The sequence below is a fragment of the Odontesthes bonariensis genome, chromosome 9, assembly GCF_027942865.1.
Source record: "Odontesthes bonariensis isolate fOdoBon6 chromosome 9, fOdoBon6.hap1, whole genome shotgun sequence".
Classification (NCBI taxonomy): Eukaryota; Metazoa; Chordata; class Actinopteri; order Atheriniformes; family Atherinopsidae; genus Odontesthes; species Odontesthes bonariensis.
In genome coordinates this window covers 3,818,114-3,835,518 of record NC_134514.1, presented here as the reverse complement: position 1 = coordinate 3,835,518, position 17,405 = coordinate 3,818,114, and the positions used below count along the sequence as shown (strand labels likewise).

Genomic DNA, 17,405 nt, shown 5'->3' with positions numbered 1-17,405 from the left:
ATGTTTAAACACTCAGAAAAAGCTCGACTTTCTCCACTTTTGTTAAACATATGCCTGTAGATGCCCACAGCCTGGTTCTAATAAGACCAAAATCTAGTCCAAACTTAATAATATTTAAAAAATTGAGGATTTTCCAAATGGCAGCCACCACTCTCGCCAACAGATTTAAACATACACATATTGCTCACACTTATGTGAAATGTTTTTGAATGCAGCTTCATAGCTCTACACTTTCATCGGCTATTTGACCAGTAACTGGTCTTTGGATCATCCTTTGGATGCTGACGCTCGTTGGCTCGCAGCTGCTTTATTGGCTGAGAGGAGCTGTGGAAGTCTGCTCCATCTTGGTTATCATGTCAGTTTGTTAAAAGGCAGCACTGGTCAGGACAAACAGTCTGTTGGGGTCTACAGGTGTTTTCTGACTGGAAACTTTACTGGTTTGGATTACCTTTACAGGGAACATTGTTTCTAACAGTACTGTTTGCTTTTTCCAGATAAAACTCATCACTGGATGACTGTGAAGCTTCATCGGTGAGTTGCCTGAATTCTGTCATTCTCTGTTTAAGAGCTATTGCCGCTGATTGTTCCTGTTGCATCGATCAAAAACACACAAATCTGGGTTTATCTGATGGTTTAATTTCTATATGCATTGATATAACAACTGTGGAAGAAGACGGGCGTGTTTGCTCTGTCAGGACTTGAGATGCTCGTCCTGAAAGTTGCTGCTGATCAAAGTCCACGTGGAGCCCAGGAAAATCAAGAACTAGTATTGGTGTATACCAGTAAATAGCATAATATAGACCAGTGGTCCCCAAACTTTGTCAAAACTGCCCGGCTCGCTCTGCATGGCTTTACATGGAGATTTTCCATGAAAATTACAGTAAATATGCCAACTGTATGTAGCAGATCTGTAAACAATGTAGACTATTGTTATAATTTATGTTAGGCTACTATCATGTTAAAATGATATTGCATTGTGTTTAATGGAAATAGCTGAAATAACAAAAATAAGAATAATAACATTGATAATGGTAGATAAAAGCCTGTATAAGCATTTTTAAAAATCATATTTTATTCCAAAATTTGTGAACTCACACAATTCTACTGGGCATTTAAACTACCAAGAGTGAACAACAATTTAGAACATGTTAATGCCATATAATATATATATATATATATATATATATACATAAATATAAATATAAATACAGTGGCCATAAGAAAAACGTGTGTATGTTATTTCAGTTGCAGCATTCGATAAATAGGCCAGTCTCTGAAAAAGGCTGCGCAACAGCGCCACAACCTGCCAGTGGCCACAAAAGGAATGACACATGAACTTGTTAGGAGTCGCCATAGAGAATGAACAGAGAGAAATAAGACTGATGGTGTTGAAGGGAGGGATGGAATACATTACGGCCATAAAAAATTAAATGGTGGGCCGTAGTTTGGGGACCATTGATATAGAGCATTACAAATAAACTCATGCAACCAGTAATTGCATGTGTGATGTCCAAAGAGAAGTTATTGGAGTAATGAGAACATGTAAATAAGACCATGGCAGTTGTAAAACATCTAAAATGACTAATAGAAGTGTGAAATGTGCCATTTTTATTGCAGAACTAAGTAATTTTAGGATGAATGGAATGAACAACTACATACTAATGAAAGGAACTGAAACTTTGTGTAGAAAAATGATGAACAGAACTGTTAAAAACAAAAAAACTGCGTTCATATCCTTTAAGCTGTGAACTGCACTATCCTGTACAGGATAAAAGTAGCATCATGTGGAACAGAAAACAACACATAAGTTAAAAGTCTACTGTAACAGCATCTTTAGCTCTACTGTTCTTCCACAGACACAGGGGCTGTGTTCGAAACCGCATACTTCTCCTACTAACTTTTTGAGTTAGTATGCGAGTTTGAGTAAGCGAGAAGTTCCCGGATGCATACTAGATTGGCCGAAATGTTGGGTGTGCATCATGAGGTTACTACTCATACTCAAACCACTCAAGATGCAATGTAACGTGACGTCGCCGATCGTCATTTCCTGTCAAAACGGCAGTTTCAAGCTAGCTACAACGAGGGTAGGTTCACTTCCTGTTTTCAAAACAAAAGCACCGATTGTATGGTAATGGCTTTCCCTATGATAAAAGGAAACGGGTATTTTATTTTGTGAAAATAACAGGAAGTGCGTTGCTCACTGCGGCTAACTTTAGTAGCGCCGAATTCGTGGGAACAAAATTGTAAACAGACGGTATTTTGTCAGGTTTTCAACACGTTGGGGATCTAAACGACTACTTTCTCGCCTGAAAATGTTTCAAATGTTGCTAAAGTTAAAGAGTTTAGAGCTTAAAGCAATACTATGTAACATTTCTACCTTAAAATGACAGTTTGAAAAAAATTGTGTGGCTAGAATGAGTTTTAATATTACGATTGGCCTGTCTCCTATGCCCTTCGGGGGTCTGAGTTGGAAAAACTGCGCTATGTAACTTTGCTGGACCGGCCCGGGAGCTGAGCGGAAGTACTTCGACTTGCTTTCTGGCACACCTACCGCAAAAACAAATAGACCCCTCTCACGCTCCCAGGTACATTTGATTACTCTTACCTTCTCGGTCGACATAGCTTGCACCTTCTGACTCCTCGCCGGTTCGTCAACAAACGTGAAACGTGAAAGCGAAAGGGTGTTGTATTTACGACAGTGTAACCGTACATTACCTCCAAGCCTGTAGGGGGAGCTCCAGAGTGGGCTTTTTGAGAAGTTACATTGTATTTCTTTAAGTGAAATCAGCTTCAGGCCGGCTGATTTCGGCTCGGGCAGGAGCGAAATGCATTGTGGGTAAACGCTCTGCACACTGTCTGATCGATGAGTATGTAGTATGCAAGTATGTGGTTTCGAACACAGCCTGAGACGTTGATGAGAAAGGACAAAAACGCGATATAAACAGCTGTAACCTCTTCACATTGAACCCCGGTCAGGAAAGAGTCGACTCACCATGGCGATGGCGCCATAGGTGGCTGCGTATCTCCTATAAGAAGGACCACAACTGGTTCCTTGATTGAACGTTGATCACTTTTTGGACTTCAACGCAGAAACAGGAACGTTTGGAGGGTGGGTTATCTTCTGCAGTCTGATGTGTAGGGGGGGTTAACAGCATGAGCATCAGTTATGAGCATCAGCTGCAGGAGAAACATTTCCTCAGAGTTTAGACTGACAGCGCAGCCTCTTTTTATGGATTTTGTAGAAAACTCCAGCGTCGGAGCAGTTTCGACGCCTTCGGGGTGTTCAGAGAATCCCACTGCTGCTCGGTTTTAGTGTAAAATTGTTATTTTTGTCTTCGTTTTTCCCTGAAAGTTTCAGACTCTCTCTCCTCAAACTTCTGGTTGACCACACGAGGGAAAGTGCCTCTCAGTTCGTGTCAGCGCCGCCTGCTTTTTCACGCATTCGTGTTGTCATTTTTAAACCAAACGCTGTTTAATTCCAGCTTCCACCGCAGACGGAGAGAAAAGAAGAACGTTAAAACCTCCGCGGGCTTGTTAGCTGCACAGGTGGCAGGTGGAGAAACTGTAGCACCAATCCGACAGTCACTGCTGCGCGGTGTGAGGACGTCTGATGTCTTTGGCAGGACTCAGTCATTAATGTAGCCCAGAAATCTAGACGCCCCTAGCGACCGCAAATTGAAGTTGCTCCCGGGTGAGTCTAGTCAGTTGCGGTCGTTTTGCGAGGCTGAAAATCAAAACTTAATCAGGCCAATCAAATCATGAGGAGCGGGGTCGGAGTCCAGGCTACTTAGTGACGACAGAGGTGCGACGTTTCAATGTGTAGTTCCAGAGAGAGGTAAACAATGACTGCGCCCAGCTAACAGTCTTTCGAGTTGGGTTTGGCAGTGACTCTAGAAAATTTAAATATCCAGTTTTCTTTGCGAGACGACATTAGATTACACACCATGATGTACTTTCCATCGCGCTGACTACGCAATCCTTCTTCATCGCTCTGATTGGTTGTTGCGCCATCCTATTGCGTGGCGTTGAGTGCAGAGGCAACTTAACAGACAACCGTTTATCCCGCCCACACTGCTATCCAGCTGCACTAGACCCCTGTACAGCTTTTTGCTGTAGGGGTCTAGCTTGCTAGGCTATCATTAATGTGCAATGCTTGAAGCTGGAGAAGCCTTTTGGTAGTATCCAAAGAGGCCATGCAGCCAAACGGCAGCATTTATATCGGCCTGCCGTGTGAGGAAGATCCTGAAAAGCCTTCCAGAATATGTGATATTTTATCTTTTCTTTTCTTCTTCTCATGACTCTTACGCGTATTCTTGGGGCTTCAGTTGATCTGCCTTTGTGAAGGTCTCTCAGACACATAATTCAGATTGATTAAATACCTTGTAGGGGAAATTTTGTGTAATGAAAAACTGAAGTGAACTAAAACAACAATGCATAAAGTAAACCTTTAGAAGATTAACGTTCAATGAAGAGTAATTATAGCCCCGGCTCCTTTACGGGCTTAATTTTCCTCTGCTTTTGATCTGCACAGATCAGCAGTTTTTAATCTTCTTTGTCAACACCGAGCAGAGAAATGTGGGAGAGAAACCCTCACCTGGGGGCTGATGCTAGTTGGAAAATGACTGCGTTCACTTTCCACCAGTTAACATCCGGGGAGGGAACAGCACCGTTCACAGTTACCTGAAGCCTTTGAGCCAGTTTGGCTTCCAATAAACTGAATTAATCACAACTGAACCACCAGAAACACGCAGTCTATCATTTTTTGCCCCTGAGTCTCAGTCTGATACCTTATACACATCATATAATGCATCCCTTTTACCCCAGGAAGCTGTTTACACTGGCGCTTTATTTATTCCAACCGTAGATGTCCCGTTGTGGTGATGATGCACAGGCAGCTGAATGCTGACCCGAGCAGCTTGGACATCAATTAGTTGAAAGAATAAAAAAAAACAATCATCTCAGACCAAAGTAATAAATCGGAGAAATCTGTTATTTAGCTTTTGATTGGAGTTTGAGCACTGAGTTGTTTTAGATGGTGAGAATTTGCTCTTTGATTCTCTGTTTTGACTTCAGCAGCCCGACAAATTACTTCCAGCTTCTCCAAACTGAAAGCGCTGCGACTGCTCTTGACTGCTCAGATATGTCCTTCAGTTCTCCTTCAGTAGTTCTCAACATACAGATATGTCCTTCAGTTCTCCTTCAGTAGTTCTCAACATACAGATATGTCCTTCAGTTGTCCTTCAGTAGTTCTTAACACACATATATGACCTTCAGGTGTCCTTCAGTAGTTCTTAACACACAGATATGTCCTTCAGTAATTCTTAACACACAGATATGTCCTTCAGTTGTCCTTCAGTAGTTCTTAACACACAGATATGTCCTTCAGTAATTCTTAACACACAGATATGTCCTTCAGTTGTCCTTCAGTAGTTCTTAACACACAGATATGTCCTTCAGTTGTCCTTCAGTAGTTCTTAACACACAGATATGTCCTTCAGTAATTCTTAACACACAGATATGTCCTTCAGTTGTCCTTCAGTAGTTCTTAACACTCAGATATGTCCTTCAGTTGTCCTTCAGTAGTTCTTAACACACAGATATGTCCTTCAGTTGTCCTTCAGTAGTTCTTAACACATAGATATGTCCTTCAGTTGTCCCTCAGTAGTTCTTAACACACAGATATGTCCTTCAGTTGTCCTTCAGTAGTTCTCAACATACAGATATGTCCTTCAGTTGTCCTTCAGTAGTTCTTAACACACATATATGACCTTCAGTTGTCCTTCAGTAGTTCTCAACATACAGATATGTCCTTCAGTTGTCCTTCAGTAGTTCTCAACATACAGATATGTCCTTCAGTTGTCCTTCAGTAGTTTTCAACATACAGATATGTCCTTCAGTTGTCCTTCAGTAGTTCTTAACATACAGATATGTCCTTCAGTTGTCCTTCAGTAGTTCTTAACACACAGATATGTCCTTCAGTTGTCCTTCAGTAGTTCTTAACACTCAGATATGTCCTTCAGTAATTCTTAACACACAGATATGTCCTTCAGTTGTCCTTCAGTAGTTCTTAACACACAGATATGTTCTTCAGTTGTCCTTCAGTAGTTCTTAACACACATATATGACCTTCAGTTGTCCTTCAGTAGTTCTTAACACACAGATATGTCCTTCAGTTGTCCTTCAGTAGTTTTCAACATACAGATATGTCCTTCAGTTGTCCTTCAGTAGTTCTTAACACACAGATATGTCCTTCAGTTGTCCTTCAGTAGTTCTTAACACACAGATATGTCCTTCAGTTGTCCTTCAGTAGTTCTTAACACTCAGATATGTCCTTCAGTAATTCTTAACACACAGATATGTCCTTCAGTTGTCCTTCAGTAGTTCTTAACACACAGATATGTCCTTCAGTTGTCCTTCAGTAGTTCTTAACACACATATATGACCTTCAGGTGTCCTTCAGTAGTTCTCAACATACAGATATGTCCTTCAGTTGTCCTTCAGTAGTTTTCAACATACAGATATGTCCTTCAGTTGTCCTTCAGTAGTTCTTAACACACAGATATGTCCTTCAGTTGTCCTTCAGTAGTTCTTAACACACAGATATGTCCTTCAGTTGTCCTTCAGTAGTTCTTAACACACAGATATGTCCTTCAGTTGTCCTTCAGTAGTTCTTAACACACAGATATGTCCTTCAGTTGTCCTTCAGTAGTTCTTAACACTCAGATATGTCCTTCAGTAATTCTTAACACACAGATATGTCCTTCAGTTGTCCTTCAGTAGTTCTTAACACACAGATATGTCCTTCAGTTGTCCTTCAGTAGTTCTTAACACACATATATGACCTTCAGGTGTCCTTCAGTAGTTCTTAACACACAGATATGTCCTTCAGTTGTCCTTCAGTAGTTCTTAACACTCAGATATGTCCTTCAGTAATTCTTAACACACAGATATGTCCTTTAGTTGTCCTTCGGTAGTTCTTAACACTCAGATATGTCCTTCAGTAATTCTTAACACACAGATATGTCCTTCAGTTGTCCTTCAGTAGTTCTTAACACACAGATATGACCTTCAGTTGTCCTTAAGTAGTTCTTAACACATAGATATGTCCTTCAGTTGTCCTTCAGTACTTCTTAACACATAGGTATGTCTTTCAGTTGTCCTTCAGTAGTTCTTAACACACAGATATGTCCTTGAGTTGTCCTTCAGTAGTTCTTAACACACAGATATGTCCTTGAGTTGTCCTTCAGTAGTTCTTAACACACAGATATGTCCTTGAGTTGTCCTTCAGTAGGTCTTAACACTCAGATATGTCCTTGAGTTGTCCTTCAGTAGTTCTTAAAACTCAGATATGTCCTTCAGTTGTCCTTCAGTAGTTCTTAACACACAGATATGTCCTTCAGTAGTTCTTAACACACAGATATGTCCTTCAGTTGTCCTTCAGTAGTTCTTAACATACAGATATGTTCTTCAGTTGTCCTTCAGTAGTTCTTAACACACATATATGACCTTCAGGTGTCCTTCAGTAGTTCTTAACACACAGATATGACCTTCAGTTGTCCTTCAGTAGTTCTTAACACTCAGATATGTCCTTCAGTTGTCCTTCAGTAATTCTTAACACTCAGATATGACCTTCAGTTGTCCTTCAGTAGTTCTCAACATACAGACATGTCCTTCAGTTGTCCTTCAGTAGTTCTTAACACACAAATATGACCTTCAGTTGTCCTTCAGTAGTTCTTAACACTCAGATATGTCCTTCAGTTGTCCTTCAGTAATTCTTAACACAAAGATATGTCCTTCAGTTGTCCTTCAGTAGTTCTTAACACACAGATATGTCCTTCAGTTGTCCTTCAGTAGTTCTTAACACTCAGATATGTCCTTCAGTAATTCTTAACACACAGATATGTCCTTCAGTTGTCCTTCAGTAGTTCTTAACACACAGATATGTCCTTCAGTTGTCCTTCAGTAGTTCTTAACACACATATATGACCTTCAGGTGTCCTTCAGTAGTTCTTAACACACAGATATATCCTTCAGTTGTCCTTCAGTAGTTCTTAACACTCAGATATGTCCTTCAGTAATTCTTAACACACAGATATGTCCTTTAGTTGTCCTTCGGTAGTTCTTAACACTCAGATATGTCCTTCAGTAATTCTTAACACACAGATATGTCCTTCAGTTGTCCTTCAGTAGTTCTTAACACACAGATATGACCTACAGTTGTCCTTAAGTAGTTCTTAACACATAGATATGTCCTTCAGTTGTCCTTCAGTACTTCTTAACACATAGGTATGTCTTTCAGTTGTCCTTCAGTAGTTCTTAACACACAGATATGTCCTTGAGTTGTCCTTCAGTAGTTCTTAACACACAGATATGTCCTTGAGTTGTCCTTCAGTAGTTCTTAACACACAGATATGTCCTTGAGTTGTCCTTCAGTAGTTCTTAACACACAGATATGTCCTTGAGTTGTCCTTCAGTAGGTCTTAACACTCAGATATGTCCTTGAGTTGTCCTTCAGTAGTTCTTAAAACTCAGATATGTCCTTCAGTTGTCCTTCAGTAGTTCTTAACACACAGATATGTCCTTCAGTTGTCCTTCAGTAGTTCTTAACACACAGATATGTCCTTCAGTTGTCCTTCAGTAGTTCTTAACACACATATATGTTCTTCAGTTGTCCTTCAGTAGTTCTTAACACACATATATGACCTTCAGGTGTCCTTCAGTAGTTCTTAACACACAGATATGACCTTCAGTTGTCCTTCAGTAGTTCTTAACACTCAGATATGTCCTTCAGTTGTCCTTCAGTAATTCTTAACACTCAGATATGACCTTCAGTTGTCCTTCAGTAGTTCTCAACATACAGACATGTCCTTCAGTTGTCCTTCAGTAGTTCTTAACACACAAATATGACCTTCAGTTGTCCTTCAGTAGTTCTTAACACTCAGATATGTCCTTCAGTTGTCCTTCAGTAATTCTTAACACAAAGATATGTCCTTCAGTTGTCCTTCAGTAGTTCTTTACACACAGATATGTCCTTCAGTTGTCCTTCAGTAGTTCTTAACACACAGATATGTCCTTCAGTTGTCCTTCAGTAGTTCTTAACACACAGATATGTCCTTCAGCTGTCCTTCAGTAGTTCTTAACATACAGATATGTCCTTCAGTTGTCCTTCAGTAGTTCTGAACACACAGATATGTCCTTCAGTTGTCCTTCAGTAGTTCTTAACACTCAGATATGTCCTTCAGTTGTCCTTAAGTAGTTCTTAACACACAGATATGTCCTTCAGTTGTCCTTCAGTAATTCTTAACACACAGATATGTCCTTCAGTTGTCCTTCAGTAGTTCTTTACACACAGATATGTCCTTCAGTTGTCCTTCAGTAGTTCTTAACAGTCAGATATGTCCTTCAGTTGTCCTTCAGTAGTTCTCAACACACAGATATGACCTTCAGTTGTCCTTCAGTAGTTCTTAACACACAGATATGTCCTTCAGCTGTCCTTCAGTAGTTCTTAACATACAGATATGTCCTTCAGTTTTCCTTCAGTAGTTCTTAACACTCAGATATGTCCTTCAGTTGTCCTGTAGTAGTTCTTAACACTCAGATATGTCCTTCAGTTGTCCTTAAGTAGTTCTTAACACACAGATATGCCCTTCAGTTGTCCTTCAGTTGTCCTTCAGTAGTTCTTAACATACAGATATGTCCTTCAGTTGTCCTTCAGTAGTTCTTAACACACAGATATGTCCTTCAGTTGTCCTTCAGTAGTTCTTAAAACTCAGATATGTCCTTCAGTTGTCCTTCAGTAGTTCTTAACACACAGATATGTCCTTCAGCTGTCATTCAGTAGTTCTTAACATACAGATATGTCCTTCAGTAGTCCTTAAGTAGTTCTTAACACACAGATATGTCCTTCAGTTGTCCTTCAGTAGTTCTTAACACTCAGATATGTCCTTCAGTTGTCCTTCAGTAGTTCTTAACACTCAGATATGTCCTTCAGTTGTCCTTAAGTAGTTCTTAACACACAGATATGTCCTTCAGTTGTCCTTCAGTAGTTCTTAACACTCAGATATGTCCTACAGTTGTCCTTCAGTAGTTCTTAACACTCAGATATGTCCTTCAGTTGTCCTTCAGTAGTTCTTAACACACAGATATGTCCTTCAGTTGTCCTTTAGTAGTTCTTAACACACAGATATGACCTTCAGTTGTCCTTCAGTAGTTCTTAACACACAGATATGTCCTTCAGCTGTCCTTCAGTAGTTCTTAACATACAGATATGTCCTTCAGTTGTCCTTCAGTAGTTCTTAACACACAGATATGTCCTTCAGCTGTCCTTCAGTAGTTCTTAACACACAGATATGTCCTTCAGCTGTCCTTCAGTAGTTCTTAACATACAGATATGTCCTTCAGTTGTCCTTCAGTAGTTCTTAACACACAGATATGTCCTTCAGCTGTCCTTCAGTAGTTCTTAACACACAGATATGTCCTTCAGTTGTCCTTCAGTAGTTCTTAACATACAGATAGTTCCATGGAGCAGACAGTCTGCTAATCTGCTGACACAACTTTTAAGTGAACCTGGGTTACTCCTATAAAACAGAAGTTCAGGAGCACTCACTCAGTTACCTGCACAAGTCCAGCTCGCTGTGAAAGCAGGAGTTCAAATCCTGCAACATTTTAGTTGAATGCATTCATTATGAGGTGAATAAGTAATCCGTTAAATAGCAAATAAAAATGTATTTATTCAGCTGCAGACTTAAGGTGACAGAGAGCAGAGCTGTCACACAGCGGCAGAATTGTTTAATGACGTATTTAAAATGGATGAAATGTATTTCCAACATTGAATTTCTTTTGTATTAAAGAATGCAGAGATATAGCACAGAGAATAATTGTGAAGTGGAACTGATTATTACAGCTGACAGAACTGTCGCTCATAGTCAGCTTGACGCTCCATGGTTCATTAAGTGTACTTACGGGCACATAAGGAGACAACGTGCCACTGTTACTGACATCTTGTGGTCAAGTTGGAGGTAGCAACCATCTCAAATGCTGGCCAAATTAACTGCTGAAGAGAAAACGAGCAGCTTCAGCTTCACTCTGAAGAACCAGTTTATTCTTATTATTTCTTATTATCTCTTATTATTTCTTATTATTTCTTATTATTTCTTATTATTTCCTATTATCCTCGATACAAACAATGTTGCCTGTTAAGTGAACAGATATAATCATCTGTTATTCAAATTTGCTCCTCGACTTTTGTCCAAGGCAGAAGGACCTGCTGTGCAAACGGATATTAATACTTCCTTCTCAGGTAATAAAGACATAACTCATTTAGCGAAGCCATTAGATATTAAGACACATTATTTTTAAATAATATAATCTCCATCCTCATAGAGCTTTGTTCTTTTTGCACACCGTAAATGTAATATGGGAGAGAGTCTTTTAACATTCAGCAGTGCAGCTCAGGCTAACAGACTAAAACATTAACCTTCTACATATTTGCATTTAATAATTCAATTTGTCAACAGGGGACACTCTTCAGCCTCTAACAGCTGGCCTCTCACTTAACTCCTGACATCCACTCATTGATTCAAACAGCTGACAGCACACTCATGAAACATCTTGGGATGAGTTTGGATCTGATGGGGAGTTAAATAGCAGCTTTTAGAACATGGACTCTACTTTAAACTGAGTTTAAAGCTTCTTTGGCACCACACTGCCGTCATCTTTGTAGTGATTTTTATTTATTTCAAGCTGTAACTAGTTGCCAGTTCCATAATTAAATCCAACGCAAGCTGCAGAAAGTGACTGATCTGGGGTTGAAGATCAGTTCTACGAATGCTGGCAGAGAATCAGTGCAGAGGGTGCTGCTGTGGCCCACCAGCTGCTGTCTTTTACCTTCACCGTCACACTTTAGGAGCTCCTTCTGAAGAAGAGCGGCACAATCAGATGTGACTGAACTCACGGGCAGAAGTCAAAACTCAGACTTCAGCTGCCGTTTGACCATAACGACTCCTCAGCTGAGAAGTTGTACATCACGAATTGCTGTATATTTACGGTGGATTTACAACAACTGTATCCGACTGTATTTTACAATAATTACAATTTTTTTACAATAATAAATACAATAATTTTACAATAATTGTAAAATACTGTTGAATTTTCATCCCTCACATGTAAATTAAATTAAATTATTAAAACACAGGCCAGCTTAACTGCAAAAATCTCAAAATCCACATTTATAATCACACAAATACAGAGCTAAAATGTTGAATTAGTTCACCCTCCCTCATGTTAATAAAAAACTCTCAAATGTGTGAAAATAAATCAAATTGCTCTGAATTATTTGTAAATTTGACATCAAATGTCAGTTTTTAGAAAGCAGAAATATGACGACTTTCCAGCTGTGGATCATTTTCATTGATTTATTGATTTTTCAGCTCGTTGGCCACTGTATCAGACTGCTGTGCTGGCTTGTTTATTCCTTTGTTTATTAGACTTCCTCAGAGGAATTCTGCCTGGACAGGAATACACTGAATTAGCTGATTTTTTTTTTACTCTAATATTGGCTCCCATCCCATTAACTCACTCAGGTTTCTACTCTGTAACGAATTGCTGTATATTTACGGTGGATTTACAACATTATCCGACTGTATTTTACAATAACTGTAAAATACTGTTGAATATTCATCCCTCACATGTAAATTAACTGTTAAATCAGTCATTTAACAATACCAGTAGATAAATGGAGCACCGCGTTAGTTCTGGCAGACCACATGGTCTTTGCCTATTGGCTGACGCCGACCCAACCTTTATGGCCAGCTGCGCTCAATGGGTAATCAGCTGCTGCTCGCAATTGGATGCTGGCATTTGGGGCACTTCATTTTAACTTGGTTTGCTGTCACTGCTTTTTTTTTGCTCTCTGCTTGCACCCACCACCTCGCCTGCTCCACCGACTTCTCATTCCCAAACAATGTCATACTGTTGTTCATTGTTGCTTGCTCTGTTCTAGGGGGTTTGTTGCCTTTACAGCAAATGGAAGGCACTCCACCTGAGGATGCTGCTGTTCCCTGTCTTGGCTTCCATGGAGCTCATGGAAAAGTCGGGAACTTCCTCCGAACAGAGCCATACCGCCAAACATAAATTGTATGCATTCAGAATAAGCTTCTGAAATTCATCTCTGTTCTCGTCTCGTTTTGACGAGAGTGGTTCTGACAGAACTGTAATTTAACAGCATAAAACAGTATTTGTAATGAATGTCGAAATCCAAAATACGTTATTACACTGTTAAATAAATTACGGTAGATGCGCTGTAAAATTACTAAAACAGAGTTATCCTACCGTCATGTACTGTAATCCAAAAAAAACAGTATTATACTGTTAAAATAAATAACAGTAGTTGCACTGTTAAATAACAGTAAAATACTGGCGTCACAAGAACCAGCACTTTCATTTGAAACTGTGCGACTATCACAATGAAAAGGGGATTTTTTTTTTTTTTTATTAATAATAATATTATTAATTTATTTCCCATTTTTACTAAGTTAGAGCCTCCTTTCAGGTTGCTTAATACAATACTAAAAGACAACAGAGAAACATTTTTCCTGCTAAACTGCACCATGCTTTAGGTCCTGGACGCAGAATCAAAGTCAAATGATATGCTGCTGCAGCCATGGTGAGTTTTTTTTGGGGACTTTTAATCAAGAGTTGAAACTCCTGCCTCCAAATGAAACGATATTGAGCAAAGTGCAGCATCAGGGCGAAGCTTCAGGTGTCGACCCTGCAGAAATCTCCCTGAGCGGCATACTCGGCCCTAATATCTGAGCTCCAAACCTCAGCTGAGAAAGGCTCTGCCCTACTAACCTTCTGTTGATTGGAAAACCAGTGACATTTTGATTAAACGGGCTGTTAAGCATTGTTTAATGTTTTGGAAAGACGACTTGCGATAAGAAATTCTTAACTGTGTTCAGCAGAATCTTAATTGGCTGGATTTAATGTTTCCCTCCTGCTTTATTGAAAAAAAGTGTGTGGTTTATTAATGTCTTAAATGTGGAGATTTATAGTGATGAGGCAGATGTTTGGTCTTTGATGTACTGCCATGGGGAACGTTGCCTGGGTGGTATGTGATTTCTCTTGTTGACTCAGAGCAATTTCAACACTACTTTTCTGCAGAATATGGCGAGATAAAGAAGAGTTTAGTTGCTGTGAATAGCTCCGACTTGCTCTTTGGGTTTGAGCTTTTGAAAGATGATCAAATGGTTTCCAGCGGGTATTGATCGGTATTCTTGCTTGAATTGTCCGCCCGTCCCTAATCATGTTTGAGCAAAGCAGCGTGGAGCATTAATACACCAGATGGATCGATCGCAGTCGTTATGGTCTGCTTTGCTGTGACGAGCAGTTATATTTCTGCGAATGTGCGCATCGGGATGCAGGGAATTTAAACTGTGAGGTAAAAGGCTGCCACAGGCTCTGTGTTCTGCTGATGTTGAAGCATAAAGATCATCTGAAAACTGCAGTCTGAAGCTTGAGAATTTCTCAGGAATGATTTTTCAGTGAAGCCTGAACCTGAACCTCAGCCTCCTTTCTTTTCCCCAAAAGTAGTGTATAGCTTTTAGCATTTAGTTTTATTTTAAATGTGCTGCCACATGAATGAAAGTGCCATAACATTTGTTGTGCAAACACACTTTTAACATCAGCATCTTTCTGTAGTTTTTATGTAGAAGCCTCGCTCCACTGTCTGTTTCCTTGAATGACTTGCTGCTATCAGTTGTGTGTTTTGCCTTTAAAACCCTCAATGGTACGCATTATGATCCCAATGGCAAAAAAAATGTTTGTATGGTAGTGGTGGGCCGTTATCGGCGTTAACGTGCTGCGATAATTTGAGAGTCTTATCGGGCGATAGAAAAAATATCGCCGTTAATCTATTCTCAAAGTTGGGTTGGGAACTGGGTCAAAATAGGTAGCCTAAGCAAACTGTGATGACTTTAACCTTGATATTTTAGCTTGGGTGTGGGCTGATGTACTTTGTCTGCTGTTAGGTGTGATTAAAACAGAAGATCGCCACTTTGCAGAAGCCTGTGCTAGGCAGTTTATGGAGGTCGCTAATCTGTGGGGGATAGTTGACAAAATCTGCTCTGTAGGAACAGACAGCGCTCCTAATATGGTGGCCGCAGGGAGGATACTGCGCGTGTGGCGCAACAGAGACGCACTGCACACAACGCTATCTCAACAGCAGCACCACCTGGCCCTCCCAACAAGTGCTGAATATGAGAAGTTGGCGAAGCTAGAGAAACTGCTGGAGCCATGCATGTGAATAAGCTGGTCTGCCTGCTGCGTGTACACCAAGAGCGACCTCGCTGGAGAAGCTTCGCTTGAGAATTTGCTTTGGTAGCTTGTGACGTCACATTTAGAATGTTCAATTCTTAAAGGCCCCGCGGCTGTGCAGCACTAGCCTGGGTGCCAGCCGAACTTAGCCCCGCCCATAAAAGTTTTGGTCGGGAAGTTCGGTCTGGCTCTGCTCAGTTGGGAAATCATTATGCCCGACCAAGAATTGGTCGGACCAATCAGATTGCCAGGGCGGGCTTTATACGATGATGGACAGATGATCAACAGGGACATTATCGACTACGTCACTAAAGAGCTGAACATGGCTGCCGCTGGAGAGCTAAGGTGTGTAGATTCTGCCATCGAGTCTGTTCTACAGGATCTCCACATTGCATTCATTTTGAAAGACGAACAGAGGAACGCGATAAAGGCTTTTATCGATAGAAAAGATGTTTTTGCCGTCCTTCCTACAACAAGTGTGTGTCGCTTAATCTACGTCACATACTACGTTGCTCTGATTGGTTGTAGGTCTATCCAATTGAGCGAAGAGGCATTTTTTCTCCTGGTTCGGTTGAAACACGCCCCATACTCAAAACTCTATTGAGCAGTATCAGACTCACATTCTGACTAGAATCGTGAGTATGACGTAGTCAGGCTAGTGCAGCACCCCACCGATAAAAAAAACATGAGGAAAGTGAGGGCAGGGACACGAATAAACGTGTTGTTATTTACAATTTGTTATACAAGATATACATCACGTTACAAATGATGTAAAACTACATTAGGTACACCTGAGAAGAGCAGGAATAGCAGAGGCAGCTGTGAAAATAAACTAAATTCGAAATAAAATCCGAAATAAATCCGAAATAAAACTTAATTGCAGTGAGAAAGGTATGCGTGGGGTTACTACACTATTGTATTGAAGCACTCGACACGGCAATTGCAACAGTCTCAGGATTAAACGACTATTGTTTGGATAGGAACCAAAGTTTACACGTCTGTTTCCGCGAACCCCGCGGATTGTCGGACCCCTGAATGAGCCATTTTAATCTAGATTAATCTAGGTTAATTTCAAGATTTCAGTGAGATTAATCTAGATTAAAAAAATTAATCTATGCCCACCACTATTGTATGTTTTTTCTAGCTTAAAATGGACTCTTATAACAAAATCAACAAAGTTTTTAAAAAAAAAAAAATTTTTATTAAAGTTTTATAAATTTTTAAGTTTTACAACACTGTACTATCGTGGAACAAAAACAATATTTCATCTAATAACATATAAGATACATCAAATCTCCTAAAAACACTTTCCAATTCAACAAAACACTTAAACAAAGATATTTTTGTGGTGCCTGACATAAAATAAATTTCATTCTTCCTTAGAAATCATTTACAAATATGAGCCGTTGCCCTCAGGCAACATTCTACCATTACGGAACAGTAAGATATGTGTTGATCAAAACTGGCAGAAACTAACTGGTGCTACCTCCATCCCCGTGCTGGCCTTCCCGAGGACTGTCTACTGTCCTTGTGTGTCTTTGCCTTCCCATAAAAGACATTCGGATTCATTCCCTGTATTAAAACATTTATTTTAAGTGAATCAAATATTTCACAAATGCATTTTGAATTAACATATACATGGGTTATTTAATATAATTAATTTAAATTATCTTTCATCTTTCATTCTTTTTTACAGATTTCATGCACTTTTTACTTGAACCATTATGGCCACCAGGGTCAAAAATGATTCCGTAATGGTACAGTGTTGCCTCAGGGCAACATCCACTTTTTTGTTATTTACTAAATAATGTATGTTTATAGTTTTCCTGAAATGATTGAAAATACTTTACTCACCAGTGAATGAAGTTCAGATTTTTTGGAGGGGATTTGAATGACGAAAAATGGTGAAAAACACACTTTCAGAGAGAGGAAATGTGGTGAGCTGAAATGTGGCCGCATGGGCTGTAAGAGGATTCAAAATCTCTTCCTGTAGAGCATGTGACCACCAATCTGCATTTTCATTGGTTTCTCAAGGGTTAGGAGATTCTTAAGGTGGTATAGACCACCCCCGAAAATGCCTCCTTTTTTTCTTA

At 39.8% G+C, this 17,405-nt stretch overlaps 1 protein-coding gene across 4 annotated transcripts in view; it reads left to right on the top strand.

The window, feature by feature from the left end:
* LOC142387984 (leucine-rich repeat and fibronectin type III domain-containing protein 1-like protein) overlaps positions 1 to 17,405 on the top strand; it is a 470,255-nt gene that overhangs the window by 145,446 nt on the left and 307,404 nt on the right. For all 4 annotated transcript variants that reach the window (XM_075472790.1, XM_075472789.1, XM_075472787.1 and 1 more), the window contains exon 3: positions 495 to 531. The gene's annotated coding sequence lies outside the window, so the exon portion shown is untranslated. The remainder of the gene's footprint in view (positions 1 to 494; positions 532 to 17,405) is intronic.